The sequence below is a fragment of the Gossypium hirsutum genome, chromosome A09 (assembly GCF_007990345.1).
Source record: "Gossypium hirsutum isolate 1008001.06 chromosome A09, Gossypium_hirsutum_v2.1, whole genome shotgun sequence".
Taxonomy (NCBI): Eukaryota; Viridiplantae; Streptophyta; class Magnoliopsida; order Malvales; family Malvaceae; genus Gossypium; species Gossypium hirsutum.
This window is the reverse complement of record NC_053432.1, coordinates 69,533,435-69,557,122: the sequence shown is the minus strand read 5'-3', so window position 1 is coordinate 69,557,122 and position 23,688 is coordinate 69,533,435. Positions and strand designations below refer to the sequence as shown.

The 23,688-nt window shown below is 37.0% G+C and overlaps 1 pseudogene; it reads right to left on the bottom strand.

Annotated features, from left to right (window-relative positions):
- Positions 1–21,503: 21,503 nt before the first annotated feature.
- LOC107890088 (G-type lectin S-receptor-like serine/threonine-protein kinase At1g34300) lies at positions 21,504–23,680 on the bottom strand (annotated as a pseudogene).
- Positions 23,681–23,688: the final 8 nt, after the last annotated feature.

Here is a 23,688-nt window from a genome sequence, read left to right as displayed (position 1 = left end):
TACTTTCAACTTCAACACCCATGTGATGATTTCCCTCAACAATTGTAGAACATTCATCAAACAAATAATACAATTCTCTGTTGACCATCATCATATTGTCATCTGCAATAGTAGGAAAAAGCAAGTTGACTCCAAATGCAAGAAAATCAATTTTGCGCCGTGCGTCAAAGATAACTGCTAGATAAATAAGCAAGTTCGTCACTTTTGAATCACCTCAGTACTTCTTCTACTTGTTATTCATTTTTAAAGCCATAGACGTAACGCCCAAAATTTTTTTAATTTTGGCTTTTGTAATTGTTGAGCATGGAAATAACTGAACAACTGGGTCTGTGTTATTTTTGGCTTCAAACGTGTTGGTTTAAGTGGTTATGTGCTCTGGAGTGTGTTTGGGAGGTCCTAAGTTCAAACTTTAACTTGGGCCAAATTTGGGTTTTTATTTGAATAAAGCCTGCCTTTAGGTCAGTGGGCTTATAAGGAATTGTTGGTAAAAGCCTAACAGAATGGCCTTGCTGGTCTAGTGGTTAAGTGGAAAGGGATTATGCTTAGGGGCTGGAGTTTGATTCCCTGCAGTAGCGTTGGGATTATTTTTGCTGCAAGATTCGGCTAGGAGTTGGGCTTTATCAGAAATATAAATTGGGGTTTAGGGATAATTAGGGCTTATTCCCTTCTTTTTAACAAAAGTTCTTGCTCTCTGCCGTTTTATTTTTCCCAAAACCCCTTGCTGCCGAAAATTCCATTCTCTTTTTCTTTTTTCCCTTCTTTTTTCTTCTTTTTCGATAAGCTTAGGCGTATTGTTAGCGGTTCTATCGATTTGGTAAGTATCGCTTTATCAAGTTGCGTGATTTTCTTTAGAGATCGTTTAAGAGGATTTTTGTTTGCTATTTAGGGGATATTCAGGGCTCTGTAGATCAGTAATCGAGTTCTAAACAAGGGTGGGTGAGGATGGCGAGGCAGTGTGCAAGGTACGGGCTCGACCAATTGGGCTGTGTAGGCCGCATGGGCGTGTGGGTCACACAGGTATTCACACGGGCATGCGGGACTTTGGGCCAGGCCGTGTGATCCACACGGGCAAAGCCAAGTTAGGCCTGTGAGCCACACGAGCGTGTGGGCCTACACAGGTAGGGCATACGGGTGTGTGAGCCCAATTTATTTGAAATGTTCTGTAAGGTTGCACGGGTCACCTAAGTCAATTGTGACCTGATTGTAGAGGCGATAAGCATTTCTTAAATCTCATACTCTGATTGATTACTAAATTGTATGCAAAAGCATGTTATTGTAAGCATGTGTATCTGTCTGATTCCGTATATTTGTTCTGCCATGATTTTGATAAGATCTGATATCTGCATATAAGCATGTCATGATATGTATGTTGCATTGCATTAGGATGGGATTGTTGTGAAGAGAAAGAAGTCTGAGATGCGATTAGCCTGTTATCTGGCAGCTACACTGCATATATCTATTATGTACTATTTTACGGTACCTTTTGGTGTGTAGGGTTGGATGGGTTGATTATATCCCTATACTTGGTGTGTAGGGTTAGGTGGGTTGATTCTATCCCCACATGGTATGTTGGGTTGGTCGAAGATAGTGTGCAGGGTTGGTGGGCATGTTTTCTGATATCTGATTTGTTATGCATGCGATACCTGTATGGCTAAGGTCGAACTATCTTTATTCTGTTATCTTTCTGTATGCATGCTGTTTGCGGGGATGTACACACTGAGTTTGCGAAAACTCACCCCTTTGTTTATTTGTCTGTCAGGTAATCCTCAAAGTAGATGGATCTGTGCGACGGAGGGCTCGATGGTGACTACTGTTGGATATTTATGGATTTTTGAGTAACATTCTATTTGCCTGCTTTATTTTAAATATTAATTTCTAGGATTAAAAAGTATTTGAACTTGAACTATTTTTAAGTTTATTTCGGGATTTTAAACTATTAAGTTATTGATTAATGAGTTAATGATGTTTAAGCTTCTGTGATAATGAAATGTGTTCACCTAATAATCGGTTTGGATATTTCACGACTTAAGTAACGATAATGAGTTGAACGATTTTTACCTTGCTAAGATTTTCTAAAAACACTCTCATGTAACGCCGCCAGATTCGGCCATAACGTCTAGGCTGAGTTTAGAGTGTTACATTTAGTGGTATCAGAGTTCAAAACTCAGCTGTAAATTTTAGGTTTCAAAATTTGGTTTTAAGAAAATGATTTGTGAAACGATTTGAAATATTTTGATAATAAGTATGTGGTACACCGAGCCTCCAGTGCTGATCCTGTAAGTTCTTTGAAGCTCTGATATGTATTGTCTGAAAGCATGTTTATCTGAAATTTTGTCTGTATCTGTTTGAAATACTACGAATGTGTTATGAAACACTTTAGGTAGTGTAAACTGAAAGCCATAGTTAGCTTACTACTCGTGATAACTGACTCTGAAACACTAGTATTATATTGCATAAAATATTTGTTAATGATTACTGAAACTGTAAACTAATATGCATAAAACTTCTAAATACAGATTAATTCGATAGTTACAATGAGCACACGTGGTACTCGTGGACTGGGTACTAGAGGTCGAGGTAGAAGACGTAGAGGGATTCGAGCTGAGTCATTCGAATCTAATACGATCCCTAATCTAGACACTAGCGAGACACCGGTGTCGCTTGTTACTTATACTGGTGCTGAGTCTTAGGACCGTGCAGCGAGGGACGACACTCTGTCTCAGGCCATGCTACGAATTTTAGAGAAAGTCACTGGGGCTAATGTTGGATCTGGAGGCCGTGGGTCGGTTACGGAACGATTCCGATCTAATGGAGCTGAGATATTAAGAGGTATCATTGGAGTTGCTCCGAGTGTGGCCGACTATTGGATGGAGGCCACAGAGCGCATAATGGATGATTTAGAATTTACTAATGAGCAGAAGCTCAAGGGGGCTGTGTCTCTACTCGCAGTGAGGCATACCAATGGTGGCTGATTGTTAAGGAGGGTACTTAGCCTGATAGGTTGACTTGGGATTTGTTTAAGACCACCTATGAGAGTATGTATGTGAGAGCTAGCTACACTGACGCTAGGTGACGTGAGTTTCTGAATCTCACTCAGGGAGACCATTCAGTGGCTGCGTATGAGGCCGAATTTCTGAGGCTGAGTCGCTATGCGATGGGTATAGTGACGAATGAGTATGAGCGCTGTGTTTGATTTGATGATGGTCTTCATGATATTCTGCGAGTTCTAATAGCTCCTCAGAGGGAGCTGGATTTTTCAGTCTTGGTTGAGAAGGCCAAGATAGTTGAGGAGGTGAAGCGCTCTGAGTACCAAAACCGTGAGAAAGGGAAAGTTAAAATGGATTCTGAGTCTACTGGTTCTGGAATGAAGCCTAAGAAATATGCCAAGGCTGACGAGTCTATTAGAGTTGGGCCTACTATTGCACCTGCTGGGGTGGCTATTTGTCAGCTATGTAATAGACGTCATATAGGCGAGTGTTGGAGATCTACTGGCGCTTGTTTGAGGTGTGGATCGACTGAGCATCGAGTTAATGATTGTCCACTGAGGGGTAAACAGGTGCAAGCTCTGGTTGTTGAGACTGCACAGCCGCTGAGTGGAGTACAGCAGCCACCTAGGGGCCGAGGACAGGTTAAGGGTAGTAACGATATGGGTCGAGGTTAGAGAGTACCTGACAAGGGTGCTGGGCCGACTGAGGTGAGGTAGCCTGTACTGGGCTATACTGCACGTCGCCGTGAGGATAGAGATGCACCAGATGTCATCACGGGTACATTTTTTATTCTTAATGTACCTCATGTTACACTGGTAGACATAGGCTCTACGCATTCTTATGTTACATGTTCTGTGTCTGAAACCTTGGGGATTTTGCATAAGAGTACTTCTAGTGAGATTTCTGTAGTGAGTCCATTGGGGGAGGCCATTAGGGTTAGTAAGCTATTCAGGGACGTTCCGTTAGAAGTTCAAAGGACAATATTTTTGGCTGATCTGATGGAACTTCCGTTTGGGGAGTTCGACTTAATTCTGGGTATGGACTGGTTAGTGAAACATCATGTAAGTCTAGATTATGCTGAAAAGAGGGTTGTTCTGAGGACCGAGGAGGGTAATAAGATAGTCGTAATTAGAGAGCGACGAAATTATCTGAGTGATGTGATATCTGCATTGGTAGCAGAGAAACTAGTGAGGAAAATATGTGAGGCATTTTTGGCCTACATCAGTATTTCTGATTCTGTGGACTTATCGGTTAAGAACATCCGTGCTGTGAAGGACTCTCCAGATGTTTTTCCAGAGGAATTACCAGGATTACCTCCGAGCCGTGAGGTAGAATTTGGGATTGAGTTGATTCCTGGTATGGCTCTGGCGTCCATCGTCCCTTACCGAATGGCACCGAAGGAGCCGATGGAACTTAAGGCTCAGATTCAAGAGTTGTTGGATCGTGGGTTTATTCGTCCTAGTGTGTCTCCATGGGGAGCACCTGCTTTGTTCGTAAAGAAGAAGGACGGTACAATGAAGATGTGTATCGACTACCGTCAATTGAACAAGTTGACGATTAAGAATAAGCAACCACTTTCGAGGATAGACGACTTATTCGATCAGTTCAAATGGGCTTCAGTATTTTCTAAAATAGATCTACGATCAAGATATCATCAGTTGAGAGTAAAGGAGGCCGATGTGCATAAGACGACATTTAAGACTCGTTATGGGCATTACGAGTTCTTAGTTATGCCTTTGGGTTAACTAATGCATCAGCGGCATTTATGGACTTAATGAACTGTGTATTTCAGGCCTACTTGGATCGATTTGTGGTGGTGTTCATCGATGACATCTTGGTGTATTCCAAGTCTGAGGACGAGCACGACGAGCATTTAAGAGTGGTTCTGCAGATCCTTCGTGAGAAACAGTTGTATGCGAAGTTCACGAAGTGTGAGTTCTAGCTTAAGGAGATAGCCTTTTTAGGGAATGTGGTTTCTATTGAGGGGATTCGAGTAGATCCTCATAAGATTGAAGCTATGATGGATTGGAAACAGTCGAAGAATGTGTCAGAGATCTATAGTTTTCTGGGACTGGCAGGATATTACCGATGTTTTTTAGAGAGGTTCTCTTTGATCGCAGTGTCGTTAAATAAGTTGTTGCGCAAAGGAGTTCCTTTTGCTGGACTGACGCACAGCAGGAGAGCTTCGAGAAACTCAAAATAGTTTTGACTCAGGCTCCAGTTCTGATACAGCTTGAGCCTGGCAAGGACTTCGTGGTTTACAGTGATGCGTCGCATGTAGGTTTGGGTTGTGTCTTGATGCAAGACGGTAAGGTAGTTGCCTATGCATCTCGACAACTTAGGGCTCACGAGGCTAATTATCCGACACATGATTTAGAGTTGGCGGTAGTTGCCTTTGCATTAAAAATCTGTAGGCACTATTTGTACGGTGAGAAGTGTACCATCTACACTGATCACAAGAGCCTCAAGTATCTCCTCACTCAGAAGGAGTTAAATCTTAGGCAGCGACGATGGGTTAAATTGCTTAAGGACTACGACTGCAGTATTGAGTATCACCCTGGAAAGGCCAATGTGGTGGTCGATGCATTAAGCCTTAGGGCTGTGGCTAATTTAATAGCGTTGTTCACTCGACTGAGTCTTTGTGACGATAGGAGTCTCCTGGCTTAGTTGCAGGTTAGACCAACGTGGCTGAGTCAGATTAAGAATAAGTAGTTAGAAGATAAGTCTCTTCAATTGTGATTTCGTCAAGTTGAAACTGGGACTACTACTGACTTTGGGATTAATTGTGATGAGGTACTGTGTTTCTAAGGTATGATTTATATACCTAATAAGATGTATAAAGATCACCGAGAGTTGTACTGGTGGCCAGGGTTGAAGCATGAAGTGACCAATTTCATTGCTCGCTGTATGATTTGTCAGCAGGTTAAGGCTGAGCATAAGTTACCTTCGGGTTTGCTACAGTTAATGAAAATACCGATGTGGAAATGGGAGCGAGTAACGATGGACTTCGTTAGTGGGTTGCCCCTAACACCCACTACGAAGAATTCTGCTTGGGTCATCATGGATCGATTGAGTAAGTCTGTGCATTTTATCCCTGTTAGGATAGACTTCTCTTTACAGAAGTTGGCCAAGCTGTATATTTCTGAGATAGTGAGATTGCATGGGGTACCTGTCTGATCATTTCTGATAAGGATCCTCGTTTCACGTCTCGATGTTGGGGAAAGTTTTATGGGGCTTTGGGTTCTCGTCTTGACTTCAGTATTGCTTTTCATCTTCAGACGGATGGTAAGTCAAAGAGGGTGATTCAGATGCTGGAGGACATGTTGAGGGGTTGTATTATCGACTTCTGAGGCAGTTGGGAGGAGTGTTTGCCTTTAGCCGAGTTTGCTTACAACAACAGTTATCAGTCTAGTATACAAATGGCACCATATAAGGCACTTTATGGTCGTAAGTGTCGCACTCCTTTGTGCTGGACTGAGTTGAGTGAGCAGCGTGTTCTGGGTCCGGAGCTAGTTTCAGAGACTAAGGATAAGGTTCACTTGATTCGGGATAGACTGAAAGCGGCTTCTGATAGAAAGAAGTCCTATACAGATTTGAAAAGAAAGGACATCGAGTATTCTGTAGGAGACATGGTTTTTCTTAAGGTCTCGCCATGGAAGAAGGTTCTGAGGTTCGGTCGTAAGGGCAAGTTGAGTCCTCAGTTTATTGGGCCGTATCAAATTCTGAAGCAAATGAGGCCAGTCGCTTATCAGTTGGAGCTACCTCCAGAGTTTGATCATATTCATGACGTGTCCCATGTCTCGATCTTGAGATGTTACCGCTCTGATCCCACGCATATTGTACCTGTGGAGGAGATTGAGGTTAGACCAGATCTGACGTTGGATGAGTAGCCAGTTCAGATTTTGGATCGAGGCATCAAGGTTCTGCGTAGGAAATTTATTCCCTTGGTGAAGGTGCTGTGGCAGAATAATAGCACTGAGGAGGCTACTTGGGAGTTGGAGGATTTGATGCGTCAACAGTATCCTCACCTTTCTGATTAGGTAAAATTCGAAGACAAATTTTCTTTAAGGCGGGTAGAGTTGTAACGCCTCAATTTTTTTTTAATTTCTCTTTTGTAATTGTTGACCATAGAAATAATTGAACAACTGGGTCTGTGTTATTTTTGGCTTTAAACGTGTTGGTTTAAGTAGTTATGTGCTCTGGAGTATGTTTGGGAGGTCCTAAGTTCAAGCTTTAACTTGGGCCAAATTTTGGATTTTTATTTGAATAAAGTCCGACTTTAGGTTAGTGGGCTTATAAGGAATTGTTGGTAAAAACTTAACAGAATGGGCCTGCTGGTCTAGTGGTTAAGTGGCAAGGGATTATGCTTAGGGGCTGGAGTTCGATTCCCTATAGTAGCGTTGGGATTATTTTTGCTACAAGATTTGGCTAAGAGTTGGGCTTTATCAGAAATCTGAATTGGGGTTTAGGGATAATTAGGGCTTATTCCCTTCTTTTTAACAAAAGTTCTTGCTCTCTGTAGTTTTCTTTTTCCCAAAACCCCTTGCTGCCAAAAATTCCCTTCTTTTTTTTTCTTCTCTTCGTTTTTTTCTTTTTCGATAAGCTTAGGCGTATTGCTAGCGGTTCTGTCAATTTGGTAAGTATCGCTTTATCAAGTTGTGTGATTTTTTTTGGAGATCGTTTAAGAGGATTTTTGTTTGCTGTTTAGTAGATATTCAAGGCTCTATAGATCAGTAATCGAGTTCTAAACAGTAAGGAAACACCGTTCTTTATTGAAGGTAAGTAGATCTCTCTTTCGGGATTTGGAAGTTCTTAAGGATGTCGATCCAAGTGATTGATTTTGGGTTGGTATTGTCGATTTTAGGCTTTGGAGTGCTCGTGATTGGATTAGCAGCAAAAACGAACTAGGTGTATACTCTGATCGCGTAGAAAACGAGCTTCGACGAAAGCTGAAAAGTGGCTTATCGACGCCACACGGGCGTGTGGTCTGCCTATGTGGTAGCCTGCGTCATGAACACGGGCATGTCATTGACGAGTCAGGCCGTGCGCGCACCACAAAGGCGCGACAGACACGGGCGTGTAAGGCTGGCAAGGCCTTGTGCAAGGCATGGGCTCTACCAATTGGGCCATGTAGGCCGCACGAGCGTGTGGGTCACACGGGTGAACCACACGGGTGTGTGGGACTTTGGGCCAGGTCGTGTGATCCACAAGGGCAAAACCAAGTTAGGCCATGTGAGCCACACGGGCGTGTGGGCCAACACGGGCAGGGCACACGGGCGTGTGAGCCCAATTTGTTTGAAATGTTCTATAAGGTTGTACGGGTCGCCCAATTCGACTGTGACATGAATGTAGGGGCAATAAGCGTTACTTAAACCCCATACTCTGATTGATTACTGAATTGTATGCAAAAGCATGTTATTATAAGCATGTGTATCTGCCTAATTCCGTATATCTGTTCTGCAATAATTTTGATAAGATCTGATATCTGCATATAAGCATGTCATGATATGTATGTTGCATTGCATTGGGTTGGGATTGTTGTGAAGAGAAGGAAGTCTGAGAGGCGATTAACCTATTATCTGGCAGCTACGCTGCATATATCTATTATGTACTGTTTTTCGGTACCTTTTGGTGTGTAGGGTTGGATGGGTTGATTATATCCCCAAACTTGGTGTGTAGGGTTGGGTGGGTCGATTCTATACATAGTGTGTTGGGTTGGTCGGAGATGGTGTGCAGGGTTAATGGGCATGTTTTCTGATATCTGATTTGTTATGCATGCGATACCTGTATGGCTAAGGTCGAACTATCTGTATTCTGTTATCTTTCTGTATGCATGCTGTTTGTGGAGATGTACACACTGAGTTTGTGAAAACTCACCCCTTTGTTTATTTGTCTGTCAAGTAATCCTCAGCTGTAGATGGATCCGTGCGATGAAAGGCTCGATGGTGACACTGTTGGACATTTATAGATTTTTGAGTAACATTCTATTTGTCTGCTTTATTTTAAATATTAATTTCTAGGATTAAAATGTCTTTGAACTTGAACTATTTTTAAGTTTATTTCAGGATTTTAAACTATTAAGCTATTGATTAATGAGTTAATGATGTTTTAACTTCCGTGATAATGAAATGTGTTCACCTAATAATCGATTTGGAGATTTCACGACTTAAGTAACGATAATGAGCTGAACGATTTTTAACTTGCTAAGATTTTCTAAAAACACTCTCATGTGACGCCGCCAGATTCGGCCATAACGTCTAGGCCGGGTTTGGGGTGTTACAATAGACATTATGTCTAAATCCCCTCAATGTTTCCACCCATGAAGAAGACAATACACATCTGTGACTACTTTGAAAAAAGTATTAGAGGTGACATGTAATGATCCAGGCACCTTTAATGTAAGTTCATAAAAAGGCTCAAGCACTTTTGTAACTCTTCAAACATTTTCCCAATCATCACATGTGGGGACTCCATATCCAGCACTAAGGTCGAGAAAAAAGTTATGATCATCATGAACATAAGCTTCAAACACAAATTCATATTTTTCAGCCACATTTAACATTATATAAGTTGAATTCCATCCAGTAGGCACATCTAGACATAAATGAGGCTTAGTACCTACCATTTCTTCTTCTGCCTGATGGCTAAATTTAGATAACCTTGATGGTGATGCTCTAATATATTCACAGCTCCTCTAACTCGATCCACAGGTATAGAAACGTCCTTAACCCCTTCTTGAACAATGAGATTAATAATGTATGCCGCACATCTCATATGTATATATTTACCATTTGCAACACAAGCTTTTTGATGAACCAACTTCTTTCTCAAATAATCAACAACAACATTCTTAGAAGATGCGTTATCAACAGTAATTGCAAAGACTTTCTCAATCCCCCAATCCTGAAGACATTTCTCAAGGGCTTGACCAATGCTCTCACCTCTATGAGCAGAAATTGGGCAAAACTTTATAATTCTCTCTTGTAACTTCCACTCATAATCTATCCAATGAGCGGTTAGAACCATGTAGGATATCCTTTGTAAAGATGCCCAAGTGTCTGTCGTCAAACAAATTCTACTTGTCACTTTTCGAAAAGATTGCTTTAATGTATTCTTTATGGAATTAAACAAATCAAGACAACCTTTTCTAGTTGTCCAACGAGATTGAAGATGAAACCTTGGGCATGCTATAAAAATAAAGAACTTAAAACCCTCCACTTCTACAAATTTAAAAGGCAATTCATTCACAATGATCATATTAATCAATGCATTTCTAATATCATCTTGATTAAACACCCAAGTTGACAAATCTACATTTTCTTGGCTAGATTTTGTAAATACAAGTTCTGCTTGCTTAAGATCAGAGGTATTACCTCGGGGTTTTCTTGAGCAAGTCTTCAAATGGTTATTTAGATTGGTGGTAGAAGCCTCGATTTCCATTGTGTAAGTGACATCACAATAATTACACTTTGCCCTATTCTCCCCATCTTCTGTTGAGTATTCGCTGAAATGTTGCCAACAAGGTGTCCTTAGTTTGGTCTTTCTTCGAGTATTTCCCTTCTTTGTTATGCGAACAACTTTAGTAGGAGAAGTAGGTGTAGCTTCTTGTAATGATTTTTTTCTTTGGGACTTTTGGGATGATATTGAGTCATTCATCTACAAAAATTAAAATTACAAAATAGTCAAGGGTCATAATTCCATCAAAGTTTTATACTAATAGATATGTTCCACACAAATATCCATCAACAATTTAAATTAAAGCGTTCAAAATTAACTCAAAACAAAAACAATGGAGTAACTTACTTATAAAATATACTAATTTAACTTATCGAATATATTAACGAAACATATAATTGAGCAAAATAACAAAAGTTTTTAAAAAATGAGAATAAAAAGCCAAAATTTTAAAACTTTTATTTGAAGAGTTGTAGTTCACATAAATAATAATAAAAAGAAATAAAGTTTACAATAAATAATATAAAATAAATCAATAGTCAAAGATGGAAAAAGCTATAAGTCCATAACACTTCTTTTGGGAGATTGGAGTGAGATTTCCAATCATTTCAACTAATATTTATAATGGATAGAGATTAACAAATTATTTTAGCCTGCAAATCATTCTCATCCATATGTTTAGGAATAGAAATTGAATGAACTAAAATTTCATCATGTTTGTCACATGCTGTTTAAATAAATGTAATAAACATAACATTATTAGGCATCAACAAGTTAAAGTTCTGTTTCTTTTTTATGTTGCAAAATTAATTTATTTAAAGAGTTGATTAATTTAATTTGAATTGGTTTTTATAATATATATAAATATAATATATGCATGACTTAAATGAAGCTAAATGGAATATATATGCATTAATATATATATGCTTGACTTAAAATGAAGCTAAACCTGCTAATAATGGTATATATATGCATGACTTAAATGAAACTAAACCTGCTAATAATGGTTAATTTAATTAACCTGGAATAATTAGAAAGAAAAACAAAAACATGGAAACTTTGATTAGTAAAAACTAAAACTAGACCCTTAAATCATACAAAGCAGGCAGGTGAGGTTATTACTTTGATTAGTAAAAATTAAAACCAGACCCACTACATCAGGACCCTTTCGACGTTGCACAAAAGCCATTACTTTTCGTTCAGCTAGCACTAAAAAGGCTACTCCTAGTAAAAGTGGTAGAATTATTCCAAGTATTTTAGCTGGAATAGCTATGTACGTTTTCGATTTTCTATTTACTCTTTCTTGCCGTAAGGAGCAAGAAGACGATTCAAAAAGGGAACAATAATTGTTTTTAGAATGTAAAGGTGAAAACTAGAAACACTCACTCACTCACACGCACAAAGCTAAAAAAAAAATACAATCTCACCTTAAACAACTGATGGTGGTTGTCGCCTTGTTTGTGGCTTGTAGAACCGTGGTCGTGGCCTCGTAGGACAAAGCACGAAATCAGATTCTCAAAAAAGAGTAAACAAATGGAAGGGGGGACGTCAAGTGTGGGGAAGGAATTAAAATATTTGAGTAAAGAAGAAAGGAAAAATTGGGGAAGGGGTGGGAATTTGGAATGACAGAAAGAAACTAAGCTTAAGTTAAGGATGATGAAAAATGAATTAAATTTAAAAATTAAAATTTATCAAAACGACGTAGTTTTTTCATTTCTTATTTGGATTTTTGGATAACTCGAATTGTGTAATTCATATCCGAGTTAAACCGAAAAATTTGAATTTTTTTCGAGTCGATCCGAATAACTCGAACTATTTAATTCAAAATTTGAATTTTTTATCGAATTTTTTCGAATCGAGTCGGATTTTGCTCACTCTTAGAAGCAATCCAGAAGGTACTTGGTGCTCGACTTTTACTTTGCTGATAGACTAAACATTTCAAAATAAAGTTAGAAATGTCTCGTTTCATACCATGCCACCAGTAAAGCTGTTTCAAATCATTATACATTTTCGCACTACCCGGGTGAACAGATAACCGACCACTATGAGCTTTGTTCAAAATCATCTGAATTAACTCTGGATTTATTGGAACACATATTCGGTTTTTGAATCTCAAACAACTCTCAACATCAATGATCACGTGATTCGTAACAAGTAATAAATAGTTATAATGAAGATCAAACCTAGACTAACTATTATCACGACGAAAAGGCAAGCACACCTATCGAACAATAGTATAGTAATGGCAAGACCGGGATATCGTACCCAAGGGAACCAAAAGTACTAGTAATGGCTGTCTTTTTATTATCTAGCCTAAAACTAATGGGGTTTTGTTTTAATTAACTAATTAAACTAAGAATGCACAGAGAAAAGAATTGGGGAATTATTTTTGGGAAAATCGATTTGAATAAAGACAATACCTAAGGAAAAATCCACCTAGACTTTACTTGTTATTCTGGCTCCGAATCGGACGATTTATTCATTCAACTTGTTCCGTAGATATCTCTAAGTTATGTTATTATCCCTATTCAAGACTAATAACGTCTAATCCCTAGATTGAATAACCGAGACTTTTCTCTAATTAACACTCTAGGGTTGCATTAACTCGATCTATGGATCCCCTTATTAGGTTTCAACCTAATCCGGCAAAATCTTGGCACCCTATTTCTAGGCGTGTAATCAAATCTGCTTAATTATGACAAAAGTACTCTTAGACAGGGTCTATTCCTCCTCTGAATAAGAGCATGTCTTGAATCAGTATCCTGGGATATCAAAACAAGAATTAGGAACACATAATTAAGAACAAGTTAAATATTTATCATACGATTCAGAAAATAATAACAAGATTCGTCTTAGGTTTCATTCCCCTTAGGTATTTAGGGGATTTAGTTCATAACTAAATAAGAAAACATCTTAGAAGAATAAAGAATACAAAACATAAAGAAAACCCAAAACTCCTGAAGGGAAATTGAGGAGAGATCTTTAGTCTTGATGATGAATTCGGCTTCTGAGATGGATCAATCGGCTTCCTTAGGGTAATTCCTCACCTCCCTTCTCCATCCCCCTTTTCTCCTCTTCTAGGGTGTATTTATAGGCTTTGGAATGCCTAGAAACCCTCAAAAGTGACCTTTTCCAAATTAGACTTAACTTGGGCTCTACAGGGACACGCCCGTGTGACATGGCCATGTGACGTGATTGCCAGGCCGTGTTCGATCTGTTAAATTGCATACTGTCGTGTGGGTCAATGGCTAGGCTGTGTGAATCGTGAAAGCCTTGGTCGACACCCTCGAAAGACACGGGTGTGTGAGCTGCCCGTGTGGTAAGGCTTAGGTCGTGTCATCTTCTCGATTTGGTCTGTTTTGTCCCTTTTTGGCTCGTTTTTGGCTCCTTTTGGCTCTTGGTGCTCTCCTGAGTACAAAACATGAAATTAAAGCATTAGGAGCATCAGATTCACCAATTCTAATGAGAAATCATCTATAAAATGCATTAAACATGGGGTAAAAATATGTATAATTTACGGTTTATCAATCAACTCAAAATTCTGGATTAGCATTCAAATCACATTAGCTCCGCTTTGCTAACAAATCAATATCAACTTTCTGAGTGTCACAAATTTTTTGAATAAATAATGGTTTTGCTTTTAATTCAGCTATTATCGAACCATCATCAGACATAGCCATATGCACATTCATTGCACACAAAGCTAACAGTGATTTTCGGCTTAAAGCATCAGTAACAACATTAGCATTTCCTGGATGGTAATCAATCACAAGCTCATAGTCTCTTAATAGCTTTAACCATCGACGCTATCTCAATTTCAGATCTTTCTGAGTCATCAAATATTTCAGGATCTTGTGATCAAAATAAACATAGAATTTCTCACCGAACAGATAGTGTCCCCATATCTTCAATGCAAACACAATAGCTGCCAATTCTAAATCGTGTGTCAGATAGTTCTTTTCATGTGACTTTAACTATCTCGAGGTATAAGCTAATAACTTTGCCTTCCTGCATCAAAACACAGCCCAAACCATTTAAAGATGCATTACTATAAATAACAAATTCTTTACCCGATTCTGGCTGAACTAACACTAGAGCTTCGGTCAAAAGGGCTTTCAACTGATCAAAACTTTTTTGGCACTTTTCTGACCATTCAAACTTAAAATCTTTCTGTAATAGTTTCGTCATCGGGGTTGCAATCATAGAGAAACCTTTCACGAACTGTCTATAGTAACCAGTAAGTCCCAGAAAACTTCAAACTTCAGAAACATTTCTCGGAAGTTTCCAATCAAGTATAGCTGAAATTTTACTCGGATCAACCCGAATATTCGATGCTAATATAACATGTCCCAGAAAACTGACTTCACGTAACCAGAACTCACATTTATTAAACTTTGCATACAACTGTTTATCTCACAAAGTCTGTAACACAAGTCTCAGATGTTCTGCATGCTCGGTTTCATCACGGGAATAGATCAAAATGTCATCTATAAACACAACCACAAATCTATCTAGATACTGTTTGAAGATCTGGTTCATCAAATCCATGAAAACAGCAGGTGCATTAGTAAGTCCAAAAGGCATAACCAAAAACTCATAGTGTCGGTACCTCGTTTAGAAAGCAGTCTTTGGCACATCGGAGGCTTTAACTCATAACTGATAGTAACCTGATCTCAAATCTATGTTCGTAAACAGTATAACCCATTTCAGTTGATCAAAGAGGTCATCAATCCGTGGCAATGGATATTTATTCTTTATAGTCACCTTATTGAGTTGTCTATAATCGATACACATTCTCACAGTTCCGTCTTTCCTTTTCACAAATAAAACTGGTGCACCCTAGGGAGAGAAACTCGGTCGTGCGAAACCTCTATCTGTCAACTCTTGCAACTGAACTTTCAATTCTTTTAATTCAGTAGGTTCCATTCTGTACGGAGCTATTGATATTGGAGTCGTCCCCGACACTAACTCAATACCAAACTCTACCTCTCAGATAAGTGGCAAAACCAACAATTCTTCAGGAAACGCATCAGGATACTCGTACACAATTGGTACTGATTTGATCTTTCTTTCAGCCATTTTACTATCAAGCACATATGCAAAGTAAGCTTCACAACCCATTATCACATACTTCTGAGCTAACAAAGTAAGCTTCACAACCCATTCTCACATACTTCTGAGCTAACATCGAAGATATTACTACCGGTAAACCATTCAGATCATTATATTCAATCTAAATAATCTCATCATTTTGGCATCGTAAATCAATAGTCTTTCTTTTGCAATTTACAGCCACATCGTGCAAAGTCAACCAATCCATTCCCAGAATTATATTGAACTCGTCGAATGGAAACAACATCAAATCAACCGAATAACATGAATCTCGAATCATCAAAGGACAATTCTTACACACTTTGTCAACCAGAACACACGGGCCCAAGAGGTTCGATACTCTAATCACAAACTCAGTAGACTCAATTGGCAAAGTCTTACTGAATACTAAAGTCTCACACACATAAGAATGAGTAAAACTAGGATCAATCAATGCAATTACACTAGTATCATAGAGAGTGAATGAATCAGTAATAACATCTGGGGATAAAGCCTCCTCGCGTGCGCGTATAGCATGAGCTTTGGCAGGAGTATGAGTTTTAGATCGAACCATTGTGTCTTTAGTTCCTCTCTGACTGCTACTCACATTACCCGTATTTTTGGGCAGTCTACCTCAAGCTGACATGTTACTCGGCATCTCATTCTGTACTGGATTTTGTTCAGCTAACTCAGGGCATTCACGAATGAAATGATCCGTCGATCCACATTTAAAACAGGCCTGATCATGTAATCTACAATTGCTAGAATGTCATTTACCACAATGTTTACACTAAAGTTGATTCGATCTAACATTACCAACACTAGCTACTAAGGTAGCTCTCAAGCTCACAAGTAGCCTATCTCAATCACGTCTCGTATAACCTGTAGTAGCCTTTGAACGGCTAGAATCATCTCAGAACTTCTTTGATGCCGGCTGAAATGACTTACTCGATGATCTCTTACGTGAATCTCTAGCTTCAAAATCAGCTTTTCTTTTCTCTTTCCCGAGCTCTTCGACTTTGCATGCTCGCTCAACCAGTACTACGAACTTTTTTATTTCAAGTATGACAACTAGTAGTTTAATGTCTTTATTTAACCCGTATTCAAATCTTTTATACATTATAGCTTCGATTGAAACACATTCTTGGGAATATCGACTAAGCCTCACGAATTTCCGTTCATATTCTGTCACAGTCATGCGACCCTGTTTCAATTCCAGAAATTCTTTGTGTTTCTAGTCGACAAATCTTTGGCTGATGTATTTCTTACGGAACTCAGTCTGAAAAAGTCCCAAGTCACCCGTTCTTTTGGAACCACCGATACTAGTGTATTCCACCAGTGATATGCAGTGTCTCGAAGCAAGGATATGGCACATTTCAAACATTCATCTGGGGTACAAGATAGCTCATCAAACACGCGGATAGTATTATCAAGCCAGAATTCAACTCGCTCAGCACCATTATCATCAATAGCTATTAATTCTTCAGCCCCGTGTTTTCTGATTTTATCAACAAGAGGCTTATGTAATCTCCACGGATTACTCATTTGAGGTATAGTAGGTATAAGAGAAGGATTAATCGGGGGTGGAGGTTGTTGTGCAGCCGGATTAGTCCAGATATACTGAGTAAACCAGTCGTTCATCATCTGGTAAAAGGCTTGTTTAGCCTCACTCTCTTGATTACTCGAAGTCCGTCGAGAATCAACTGGCATTGTCCCTTGCGCGGGAGCAGGTGCTATACTCTCGACATCATCAGCTACGGCTCTATCGGGATCCATTTACTATACGAAAACACATTTTCAAACGTCAGAAGTCATCACACTATCGCAGTATAAAATATGGCATGTATAGCTAGACTCACGCACGCTACTTTAGTCCTAGAATTGACTAAATTGTAGCTCTGATACCAATCAAATGTAGCATCGCTAACTAGTATTCGTCGTCAGAATGGGATTATAAGGTATTACCAGTCGAGAAACAAATTTTGAACAATCATATGCATACACTTGCACAAACTTTTAAACCAATAAAATATTAATATAAATAACCGATTTAATTTCTTTGCGATTCATTTCTAAAAGGAAATTCAAAATTTGTATACAAACAACTTCAATATTAATCTTGTTTGACCGAGTAATAAACTTATAAATCAATCAACTTATGACCAACATTTAAGGAATAACTTATACACCACTCAACATCCATTTCTAATCAAGTAAGACATTTAAACATCACATAAAACTCATATAATCTTTATGATTTACTAATGCACAAGCCACTATTCATTTGGTCATTTTTCAATGCATTAGCCAATTACAAATATGTTTAACAAATATTCTTTAACAATTGTCCACTTTCGACTTTATTCAATCACTATACAAGTCAATGCATTTCAAAGAACTAAACCAATATATATATATATCAAACATAATTTGTTTAACATTTTAACATACCATAACCGAATATAAGCATGCTAATATTACCTATCAAGCAATATAACAAAGATCATATCTATAATTAATTCAAAGATCATATATTTGACTAAGTACATAAATATACATATTTCTAATATTTATGTCATATCAAATATTATACATTTACCAAAATACAAATCAAGACCAACTTGCTTCTTATCAATTCGGTAATAATATTAACCATGAAAATCATATAAGTTCTAAATACTTTAAAATAAGCCAATACGTCTCTTATAAAGCCAATATACATATAAACATCATTGTCATTTTACTACATTAGTAAACCAAATCAATAAACCATTCATAAAGACAAATCATACCATATAACATGCACATCAAAATAAACTCCAACCATGTTTGGGTATAACCTAATAATCTTTAATACCAATTCACATAATAACGCCTTAACTAAACATATCAATCAAATTCACATACATGTTTATCTATGCATGAACTATAACCGAATCATCCAAACATAATACCATGCCGATTCAATCAAACCACATCCAAAATCACCAACCATTCTCAATATGTAAAACACATATAAACTTTACTAAAGTTTCTTATACTCTTATAGCATATTAGCCATTTTTGCATGGCTTAATATATACATAACTTCGACTTAACAAAATATAACCTAGCTTATACATGTCATAGGTTCGAGTTTAACTTATCAAATACCAAAAACAGTCGATAGTGTGATAGACTTTGCTGACAATTCCTGAGCTCGTAACTAATCTCCAAGATCTATAAAATAGAGGCAAACATACACACACATAGAGTAAGCTATCATAGCTTAGTAAGTCATAAGCAAATAAACAACTCAATAACATAACCAACTCATTTAAACCAAACCAAACTATACTATCATAATCATATTAAATCTCAAACTTAAGATTTCATGAATATCATATACTTTCACATATAAACTTATTCATGGCTGAATGTACATATATATATATATAACAAAGTATCTTTCAATTTCAAAGCCTAGATATTATTATAATCAAGTACACTTATACACATACTCATAAATCAAATATAACATTACATGCATATACATAGCATATGGTCGAATATACCTCACAAATGCACATATGTTCACATTAGTAACTTATATAATTTGCATCACATATCTAATGGTCAACTTACCTTATTTTCAAATAGGTAATCAACTAACTCATACCTGATCGTTTTAGCTCGTTTTACACCTTCGATCACAACTTATCATTACCCGTTGAACAATTCAGAATTGAATACGATACTCGGATAATCACATATATCATACAATGTCAACATTCCAGACGTGGTCTTACATACTATCTCATATCAACACCACTGTCCCAAACAAAGTCTTACACAAATCAAATACGATGCCAGACATTGGTCTTACACATAACCACATATATCGATGCCAACATCCCAGACGTGGTCTTACACGAAAACACATATCGAAAATCCTATGTCATGACATATGTATCCTAGCTATTCTTAAGGTTCGTACAGGGCTTTCAGACGTCTTAACTTAGTCGAAGCGAATTCGTAAACATAGCTCCCAAGCTTATTTACATTCGGCTAACATATATATATTTCCACATAGTTCATTTCAGCATATAACTCGTATTTAATCAAATAAATAACATTTATTTTCTTATTAACTTACCTTGGACGATGAAAATCGGAACGGGACAGCTAATCGACAACTTTAGTTTTCCCCAAATCCAAATCCGATTTCTTTGGTTCTTGATCTAAACATATTCAAATTAAACTCATTCAAACATATTTTCACTCATTTTAATCCAAAAAAACATAAATGGGCAAATTACAATTTTACCCTAACATTTTACACATTTTACAATTTAGTCCAAATTGCACAAAACACAAAACATGCAAAATTTGCACATACCATGCTTAGGCCGAATGTTCTGTGTGTTCATACAAGTCCATACATTTCATTTATTTCACATTTTTATTATTTTTGCAATTTAGTCCTAATTACTCAAAATCATCAACAAAACATGTTAATCTAAAACATATCTTTCATATTTCATCAACTATCATCACAAAGCTCAAATATTCATCAATGGTATAACTCAAAATATTCATCAAAATAAAAAATTCAAGCATGGACTTTATACATTACATTGCAACAATCTCAAAAACGTAAAAATTATAAAAAAACAGAGCTAGTTACATACCTTGATTGAGCTTAACAAATGGCCAAACCCTAAGCTTTGTTTCTTTCTTTTCTTTTTTTTTTTATGTTTCGGTCAAAAAAATTTGAACATTAACTGGCTTTTAATTATGTTATAATATATCATATATATTATTTACTATTTTACATATTTAACCTTTAAAATTTAATTAGAAAACTATATAAAACATGTCTAAAACCGTCCGCTCATATAATCAATGGCTTTGTTACAACATAAGTACTTCATATTATAAAGACAACATCAATTCGGCCCCTTTCACGTTTAACCATTGAATTTTTATTTTACGCGATTAAGCCATTTTATTTAATCGGGCATTCAAACGGTAAGATTAAAACATGAAATTTTCACAGATATAAATTCACTCATAATAAACACAGAAAATAATTTTAAAATATTTTTTTGACTCGGATTCATGGTCCCGAAACCACCTTTCCGAATAGGGTCTAAATCGAGCTATTACAATATATGTGTGTGTGTATATATCAACGTATTGAACTCAAACAATAAAAGTACAAACCGAATTTCCCATTAGTCGTCTACGATTCTCGATTTTCCCTTCTCAAACGATAGCCTGACATCGTCCTTAACTATGTTCGATAATTCAATATTAAAAACAATATCATATTACATCCAAATCACATTAAAATACATAGCCAACATATTTTTCATTTTATTCAATTTATTTCCTATATCCGGGATACTGATATTTTTCACTATCTAGCACCGGATCAAAATTTAATTTCACATTTTTTTCATTAAAAATCATATAATTTCTATCTATAGCATAATTTCGTTACAATTTATAATTTATTCAATTTAGTTTCTAATGTTACACATTTATTTTAGTTTCTAATTTAGTCTATATCACAATCTAAACTTATTAACCATTAATTTCTTCAAATTAAGCTCAAAATAATCAATTTATTATAATGATAACTTGCTAAATATTATTTAATTGAACAAATTAATGCACAGATTAACTAATTCAAACTTCCGTAATAAAAAATCTAAAAAAATTCTAAAAAAAAAACACTTGATTGCCTTGATAAAATTAATGATTGAGTGCTTGAGTTTTCTTTCTTTTTCTTTTAATGGCTACGCCTTGGGAAGGAAGATGATAATGTCATCTTTTCATCCACTAAATTGATTTATTAATTATTTTAATCCTTTAGTTAATTAATATCTAAGCTCTCAAATATTTTTTAATTAAAACTCAATAGTATTTAGACTTGACAATTTAATTAATGAACTTTAATTACTATTTTTTTATTAAATTATTTAATTGATCTTCAATATATTTTTATATTAATTTCATTAATCTTTATATTTCATTTTTACATATTTGATTTACGGAGAATCTGATGAGATTCTGAAATCACAATTTTTACCCACTTAAAAATTAATCATTATGAAATACCCCAACTGTTTGCAATGAAGAAGCTGAAGAGAGAGAGGGGGCAAAAACAACAAAAGTTGAGAAAATGCTGATATTACTGCTCACGTTTATGCTGGCTTTGCTTATAGAACCTTCAATGGCAGCTTCTAGTACTGGCGGTCTCTTAATATTTGTGATTCCTTTCAGCATCTGAATCACTTTTCCCATCATTGACCGTTGAGAAGGCTGTTCTTGGATTCACCAGAAACTAACCCGAATTGCCCTAGTTATTTGCTCCATGTCCACATCTTGATTAACAAGCTTTTTATCAACAATTCCCTCTATATTACCCTTCTCGAACTCTTCATCAGCCGATATAGAGAACTTTTTCCTATTTGTGCCCGCTGATACATCAAAATTCCTTCTTCCACTCGCTATCTCAGACAAGACCATCCCATAGCTATAACATCAGATTTTGAAGTTATTGGAAGGTTTGCAAGCCATTCAGGTGCCAAATAGCTCCTTGGCCCCCCAACACTTGTCAATATTCGATATCTATTGTCTTTGGGATTTATAAGTTTGGCAAGTCCGAAATCTGACACTTTGGCATTGAAAATTTCATCCAAGAGAGTGTTCTCAGGCTTTATATCGCAATGAATAATGCAGTCCCTACACTCCTCATGAAGGTACATGATTCCCCTTGTAGTTCCAAGGGCAACATTATAACGGTATCCCAACTCAACATCTTTCCTGAGTGCTCTTCTGTGGTAAAAAGGAAGTTATCTAGAGACCCATTTTTCATGAACTCATAAACTAAAAGCCTGTGATGGCCCTCAGCGCAAAAACCAATCAATCTTACCATGTTCAAATGGTGGGTGCTACTGATGGTTGCAACCTCCATTCTAAACTGCTTTTCACTCTGCTCGATACCTTCTAGTTGCTTCACTGCCACAACCGCTCTATTAGATAAAACTCCTTTACCCCTAATCCTCTGGCTCCAAGCTTTTCCTTAAACTGCCTTCGAATGCAATCAAAACCAACATGGTAGCCACAATCCAGGCATGCACCCTCCAACCTCTCCCATTCTCATCATTATCTGCAAAAGGAGATGGGTTTGAAAATACTGGTCCACAAACCTGATACCCACTCACAAACTCAGTAGTTCTCAAGTAACAGAGCCCTGCTCCATCCGACAAAGAAGTGGAAGCAACACAAGAAGCGGTGACAAGACAATTCAATCTACAAGCTGATATCCCAACAAAGAAGATCTGAGAAGACAGCTCAGGCGGATAAGTAAAAGATTCAGCATGATCCTGTTCCAATATAGCAGCACTCCCTGGACAATCCTCTATATCCCTTTTCCTCTTACACCCTTGCCTCATAACATTCACCTCCAACAACCTAAAATTCTCTGACGGACACCCGCAAATTGGACTCGTATCACTATAACTACAATTCCCATATTCCCACAATAACCAAAAACATCACACTGATTCAAAACTGTTATAGTCCCACTACCCATAGAAGAACTTTACAAACCTCAAAATATTACTTCCTTTCGTATAATCACTACTGTAAGCCATAATTACCCTAATACTCAAACTAGGATCAAACAGACTCAAAATACCAATAGGTTGCAACCCTAAATCGGTAAAGTTAAATTTACATCAAAAGAAGAATTCAACCCTTGTGTCCAATAAAAAATACTATCATTCCATCTCAAAGTTAAATTCGCTTACCTAGAGGCGTATCTAGGAGGCTGGAAGCACTCTCCCTCTGGAATTTTTTTAAAACTCTTTAAAATTTTTAAAATTTTAAAGTATTAAAAATAAAATAAAATTATAGCCCTTAAAATTAATTTAATCTTTTAAAAATATAAATATATAAATTATGAAAATGATGAAACTATATTATTAAAATTACAATTTAATTTTCACCCAAAAACCCTTCTAGCTCCCCCTACCATGACTTTTGAAGAGAAAAGAATACAACCCTGATGTTAGAACTCTACCAATAGTGAAGTTCTGTCGGAATGATTGTATCCGTTGGATGATCAAATGAAGAACAAACTACCGAACTACCATTGCTTAGT